Consider the following 7,377-nt stretch of genomic DNA (forward strand, 5'->3'; position numbering starts at 1 on the left):
TTCCTCCACCTGTTACAGACGTCCAAATGATGTCCAAAAAATTACCCAGTTCAAAGGTCAAATGTTAAACGTCAAGATGATGTCCAAGTTGGGTGATGTTGGACGTCCAAATAGCAGACCTAGTTTGGACGTCGAATAGATGTTCAGAAATGGTCATGGACTGACGGACCTGATATAGCTATCCGAAGTCCAGTGTTTAGAGTGTGAGTTTGTTCAGGAACTCGATCTTCAGGGTTGCCTGCAGTGAGTCTCAGTTCTAATGAACTCGCAGTAATTAGTCTAAGTGACTAAATGTCATGTTTGCTTACATTTCTGTTCTCTGCTGCTTCAGTGTGAGAACTTTTGATAATTACAGATCCACATCATCAGCTGACAAATAACATCAAGGTCTTTATGCCTTTCAACTTTCATTTTCAGCTGCATTTTTGCTCTTCGTCTTCATTATATCTTCATAACTGACTTTTCCCTCATGATTCATGAATAATAAATAAGAGAAGGCCCAAAACAGAGCCCTGAGGAACCCCAGAATTAACAGATGAAGTCTTTGATGTGAACTGCTTCAGTATAAGTTGAGAACAGACTCTCTTCCGTCCAGGTGCTTCATAAAAAACAATACATCTCCATTAGATACCACAAAATAAAGAATTCTACAAATTAAGTGTGTTTATGATTAATAGAAGAACAAATATCAGCCAATGGGGTCAGAAAAATAAATGAATAAACGGCAAACAAGTTTAATATTATTTTGCATCAGCAGTAAATGCATCTTGATTTAAGGATGTTTATATTTGTACTGGAAAACAAGATGCAAATACTGAGGAAGATAATCTTTATTTTATTTATTTATTTTTGCAGTGCATGCAAGATTTAATTCTGTGACCTTATTAATTTTAGATCTTTTAAAGGCCTTGATTTGTGGAAAGTCAAGTACTTTTAACATGCATTGACACCACTGATCTATAATAGAGAACATATATACATCAGTGGTTGACCAGGGCGCCACCATTTTGTGAGGCCACACGAATATTTATCAAAACAATGTTGAAAAGTGGATTAAATGAACGAAATGTACTATATAGTGACAAACATACCGGACACAAGAAAACGGTACCTGGAAAATATGGCATTGATCGGAAATCTGGATCCATATGAGATGCCTGCAAGAGAATGTACTCGAGACCCCGATGATTTACTTCCTCTGACCTTTACAGATATTCTAAATCACTGTGATCCTGTAGTTTGGACTGAAAACGATTTCACAGTGGTGCGTGTCTTTCCAGACCAGGAGTTCAGGGAACCTCGTCTACAGAAAGCACAATAATCCTTCAAGAAAAGTGCCTCCCAGAACTTGTTGCAAAATATCACTCAAACGATATGCATCCTCATGTTCCAAGAGAAAGAGAGCAGAAGTAAAGAAGTGGCTGTTGTTCATGAAAGAATTGCTCTTAGGCCTACTCAGTTAAGTTTTATTTATTTAGGTGTTTTAGGTGTTTTACTTGACTGAGTATTAGCCTGTTACTTGAAACTTGTTAATTGAAATTCAGTGTTTCCAAGTAGTTCAACACAATAAGCACAAAAAACAAAAACATTTGCAGGATTTTTTTTTTTGTATTTAAAAAAAAAAAAAATTTTCAATTAAAATGTTCATGTCATCCATTTTCATCGTACAAATAGCATACCATGTTCATTCTAAAGAAGGTACACACACACACACACACCAAATACAAACATGTTCAATATCAGGAGGGTACCACACACAGTGTCAGTGTCGCTCAGTACAGCAAGGGAGCGAGAAAACCATTTGAAATTGTGACAGCTTTTTTGCAACTGGCAGGAAGGGCTTAACATTAGTAAACATTGAGAACAAATCCCCATGCTCTTCTTCTGCATCTTATTGGACTCCATCTCTCTCATCTTCGTCTCTGATGTTGTGTTCACGGTGGCCTCCTCCCTCAGATTCTCTCAATGATGTCTATGTCGTCTGCGCGGATGCCGATCGGACACTGTGATCACGTTGCGTATCCATGGGAACACGCGCTTCGAGAAGGGTCTGGCTGCAGACCATGGGCGAGTGGAGCTCCACTCTCAAACCGGAAATACGTCACCTCCACTTGAAAACATCAAGATGGCGTCGCGGGGAGTACTTCAAACTTTAAACTCAGGTAATTTTATCTCTGCATCGCTAAAATGGTGAACTGACGCTGTTGTAACGCGCAGTGTAAGAAAAACGCACAGGGCTTACGTGAAATTACTAACAAAAGAATTAATAAACACTATGGATTTATAGATTTATATCGCGAGCAATGTTGATGTCTGGCCACTGATCATATATACACCACATATAGTAATTTATAGATCAATGTGTCTGTCCAATGTGTTTTTTTATTAAGTTATCAAGTTCAATTACAAACCTTTACGCCACATTTCAACAACTGAACACATATAATTAGTGTTGATACAGCCAAATAGAAAGAAAAAAGATGGAAAAAAATAACAAATAACAATAATCACACCATAAGATAAAACAGAATAAATAACGGAAAGAAAAAGAAAGATGTCTTAGGGTCTTATTCTAACAACAAAAACAAGTTCAAAGCATACAAGAGTTTCTGGGCGTTCCTGTCAATCCTGTAATGAAGAGACTTTGCAAATATCTTTAGTTAATTCTTCCATCCGCTGAAGTGAGGTTTAACCTTTAAAAACCTACTTATCTACTTATCTATGAATCTAGTATTTGCACAAAGTAATTAAGTTATTTATCAAAAAGTCTAGGATCTTTTCCTTCAACAGTACTCCAACCTTAACCGAGATCACAGTCAAAGGGTGTATTGATATCTGTTTGAAATGAAGCCAGTCTTGAAATTCCAGCCAAAAAGTCTGTACAGATTCACATTTCAAAAACATATGATCAACAGTTTGAATATCTTTCTCACAGAACCCGCATGAATTGTTCTCCCAATTAAATCTTTCTTGTAGGAAGTGATTAGATGGATAAATTTCCTTTAGTATTTTAAATGTTACTTCTTTGGCTTTAGGAAGAACTGGATAAGTAAAATAAAGCTTCCTTATTTTCTTTACCTCTTCTTCAATAAATTCTTGAAGAACATACTTTCTTTTCAGTTGACTGGGGAAGTAAAGTTTGGATAATACATTTCTGATAAACGTATTTGTTAATTGTTTGCTCTTTAAATTTTTACCTTTAGTACATGATGGATAGCATAGATGTAACTTAGTTTTTGGTGGCTTGTGGTAAAATAATGTAGTGAATAATGAAAGGACACGATTGTTTTGTATGTGTATGCCTTTAGCATTTGTTGTATAATTTTAAAAAGGTCATATGAGGAGGTTGTTTTCATATTTAATTTTTCATTCACCTCCAGGGATAGGATTGGCATAGAAGATGCAGCACTCTTTACATTTTAAATGTATGTTGCCACATTAGAAGTCAAGGTCTTTTTACATGTGACATTAACATATTTATTTTTTCTATTTTGTTGTTCTGTTATTCTATTGTTTTACTTTTTTGTTTCAGATCAAATGTATATCAAGTGTTATCCATCCTCATAACACCTCCACAAATAGAGACTGAAACTTCTGAGCACCATCACCTTGTCTGCTATGGGACTGTCATAGGTGAATGATGCAGTACTATTCTGTGTTGAATTTACCTAACGTCAGCACACAGACTTAGTATTGTTCCAGTTTTGCTGTGCTCATGTCTTCTTTGTGTCCCCAGCCCAGCAATCAGATGCATCAGAACAACAAAGCACAACTGTGGTGGCCCACCTTCAGCAACAAGTAAATTGCTTTAACATTAATGATAATTAAATGTCATTATTGTAATTAAACTTGACCCATCTGACATAATTGTTCATGCCAGAGATTTAACAACACTGTCAGTCAGGAGCATATTTAACAGGAGGCACACTTCAGCTGGCTTGATGGTAACTTCAGTAAGTGTGGTCAACCCTCTTGTTTTTGTGGCTATAACAATTAGACTAAGTAATCTCACTCTCTTCCATTTCCTTAACATTAAACTTTTTTTTTTTTTGTTGATACCGAACAGGTGCAGTGAAGATATTTAAAGAGACACTATCTAAAGTACAGAAAGCCGTACATAATCTCTAGGTGCAGTCACCTACAGTGCAGCCAGCTTCACAAAGACTGTGGGGCTGGTCACCAGGAAAATGGCCAACAAGGAGTGCTTTTGGGGTTTTACTCCTCCTGGCTACTGTAGCTGGGATTGCTTCACAGACAATGGAGGTCTTGAAGAGTAAAGTGTGCATGCATGTGAACACATTGTGTTATTACAGTAACAATTATGGTCACTTGCAGTTCATGTGTTTTCAATGTAGTGTGTTAAATTATTATTTTTACTCAAAAACCATTAAAACTTATAAATTGTGGAAGTTATTCTTCATTATTTTACTGTGGTTATTTTGTATATGTTGTTATTTTGATTAAAATACAAAATTCAACACACATAATTCTGGTTGAGGTATTATTTTAATAATTTATTTAATATTTCATTTATTTTTCACTGCTAAATATTAAAAACATAAGGTGAACTTTCTAAAATGTATGGAATGTTACATTGGCAGTTGTACACTGGTAAAACAAACATGAACAAATTGATGTCTGTAAATTGATGTCTGTAGTGCAAATTGCTGGTAGTGCAAAAAATGCTGTCTTGTCATAAACCGTAAAAGATTAGTATATATATATATTTTTTATTTCTACTAGGTAAAAGTAACAAAGATAAAAGTACAGAACATATTAACATTACGTACAAAGAGGTGACATAACTGGCAAAGCACCCTTTATACGTGTATATAACAAGTAATACAAAACGAAAGTTTGGTGGTAGTGACATATTTTCCCTCTTAAATGGAGCTCCACTCTACGTAAAGTGTTACCCGGACCAACATGGCGGCCGCGTCATTAGTGGAGGCGACGTAATTCTACGGAAAGTGTGGCCCGGTCCAACATGGCGGCGGCGTCGCTAGTGGAGGTGACGTATTTCCGCTCTTGAGTGGAGCTCCACTCGCCCATATGTCTGCAGCCAGACCCTCTTGCGCGCTTCCGCTTCTTTGCGCGCGCGTCGCTGGTGGATGACGTCAAGAGCGGCGACGTGTCAGTCATGGCTGCCGATATAACATTATTATTCAAAGCGAGCGTGAAAACGGTGAAAACTCGTAATAAAGCGCTGGGTCTGCTGGATTGTTCGAGCCGAGAGGAAGCCTGTGGAGTGAAGAGAGCGAGAGTTAGAGACAGTTTCAGCGGGAGAGCCAGAGAAGTGGTGAGACACACAACTGCAGCTAAAGCTAATACTATTCGATTACTATTTCTAACACTACTCTATTTTGACAGTTTTGTTGTGAAATCATTAATATCTGTCATTTGATGATACTCCTGTATTTTTATTATATTGGTTATTTTTCATATAGTGTATATTTGTTATAATTATTTGAGATGAGCAGGTCAGAGCCTCTGTTGTCACACCTGAGACTGAATGCACATGTAAACTAATATTTCTGTGTAATTCTGCGTGAGTTGTTTTATCAGATGAATGTTCAGTGATGATGATTGATCAATCTGTAGCTCTGAGAGGAGGTCAGATGTGAATATGGTTGATCTGCTCAAGTCCTCTTTATTTATATAGCACTTTAAACAAACTACATTGCATCATGGGCCTGAGCTTCTCGGTGTAGCACTACATCTGAGGCGTGTGCAGAGCTAAATATATAGCGTTATGTCAAAATACTCATTTGTTTAATTTAAAATTAAATGTGATCTTGATAGTATTCCCACTTTTTACAAAATGTAACCATAATCTGAAACCTTTATTTTTTGATGTGACAAAAAATAATCTGCTCTCTAAACTCATGCATTCTACAAGACATGAACCTGCTCGTCACCTTTAACCCTTCACTGCCTTAAGACCAATAAAGTAGAACATCATAAAGTGTTTGTCAGATTCATAAAGAGAGTTTTGTACTGATTCCTGAACCGGCGACAGAAACCCTGAACTGTGACCCGGTGACACGGTCAGAGCCAAACAGAACGGACGCGTGACTTGACGTGTGTGTGTGTGTGTCTGTGTGTGTGTCTGTGTGTGTGTGTGTGAGGTAAATGGAGGGTCTCTGATGATGAGATTAAATGCAGCCAGGCAGACTGTCTCCTTTAGCCCACACACACACACACACACACACACACACACACACTCACTCACGCTGGACTCGTTGTTTAGGTATTACTTGCTCTTTAGGGTCTTAAATTACAAGAGCAATTGATCTCTCTGCCCTCCTGCAAGGCCTCCAGGACCACTGTGTGGGAATCACACAAACACACACACACACACACACACACACACACACACACACACACACAGGTACACACAGATACACAGACACATGACGGCAGGTCACTGCTGCTCTCTGCTGGTGAGGAAAGTAGAGACTAACAGACTAACACACACACACACACACACACACACACCTCTGTGCTGTCGGTGGTCATGTGATCTCGAGGTGTGTGTGTTTTGTTTCACTGTCAGACGTTCAGACGAATCACAGACTCAGAGCTGCTGCTGGGAACGTTTGATCTCTTCATGAACAGCAGTTGACCTTTGACCTCTGACCCGTCTGGTGCTATTATTCCAGCCGCCAGGATCAGACCTCCACTGATGTCATGAGTGTGTGTGTGTGAGTGTGCTTTTAAGTGATTCTGTTCAGGTCAAATTCTACAACTGCAGCAATTACATAATTGCGGTTATTAAAGCGGCAGAAACATTTGAGTAACATTAGCGAAACCGTTCAAAAACAGTGTGTGTGTTATTTCTCTTGAGTTAATATTGACACAGGGTCTTACAAACACACCGTGTGTGTGTGTATCTGATGTGTGTGTGATCCGCTGCTTCTGCTCTTGTTTCTAGATCTCGAACATCTCGAAGCTAAAGGAGTTTCTGCTGCAGCACAGGAAGGAGTATGTGAACGCCGGCAGGTCAGTGAGTGCTTTCTTTAATGAAGGGTTAAGAGTGTTTACCTCTCACAGATCTCACACAAATACCATTTGTGCTTATTGTATTTCATAATGAAAGGAGTTCACGTGTGTGTGTGTGTGTGTGTTGAAAGTGTGATGTGTTCGGATGTGTCTCGTATGACGGACAGTGAGAGAGATCAGATCGACCAGGATGCGCAGATCTTCATGAGGACCTGCGCAGACGCCATCGGCCAGCTGCGATCTGAGAGTATGCGTCTCTAATTACTGTTGCATTATATAAGTCATGCTAATTTATTTATGTAACTCTTTATACAGTACAGACTGTCTCAGTGTTGTGTGTGTGTGTGTGTGTGTGTTTGTATTGATGTCTGTGTG

General features: G+C 38.5%; 1 long non-coding RNA gene and 1 pseudogene across 1 annotated transcript; both read left to right on the forward strand.

Moving 5' to 3' along the window:
• Positions 1-2,152: 2,152 nt before the first annotated feature.
• Positions 2,153-4,373, forward strand: LOC113086829 (uncharacterized). Its single transcript, XR_003285070.1, has 6 exons — positions 2,153-2,162; positions 3,381-3,425; positions 3,533-3,633; positions 3,737-3,798; positions 3,881-3,953; positions 4,067-4,373. It is a non-coding gene; the product is annotated as an uncharacterized LOC113086829 (long non-coding RNA).
• A 711-nt stretch (positions 4,374-5,084) lies between these two features.
• Positions 5,085-7,377, forward strand: part of LOC113086828 (syntaxin-18-like) — a 7,618-nt pseudogene continuing 5,325 nt past the window's right edge.

This window comes from Carassius auratus, unplaced genomic scaffold (assembly GCF_003368295.1).
Source record: "Carassius auratus strain Wakin unplaced genomic scaffold, ASM336829v1 scaf_tig00044092, whole genome shotgun sequence".
Taxonomy (NCBI): Eukaryota; Metazoa; Chordata; class Actinopteri; order Cypriniformes; family Cyprinidae; genus Carassius; species Carassius auratus.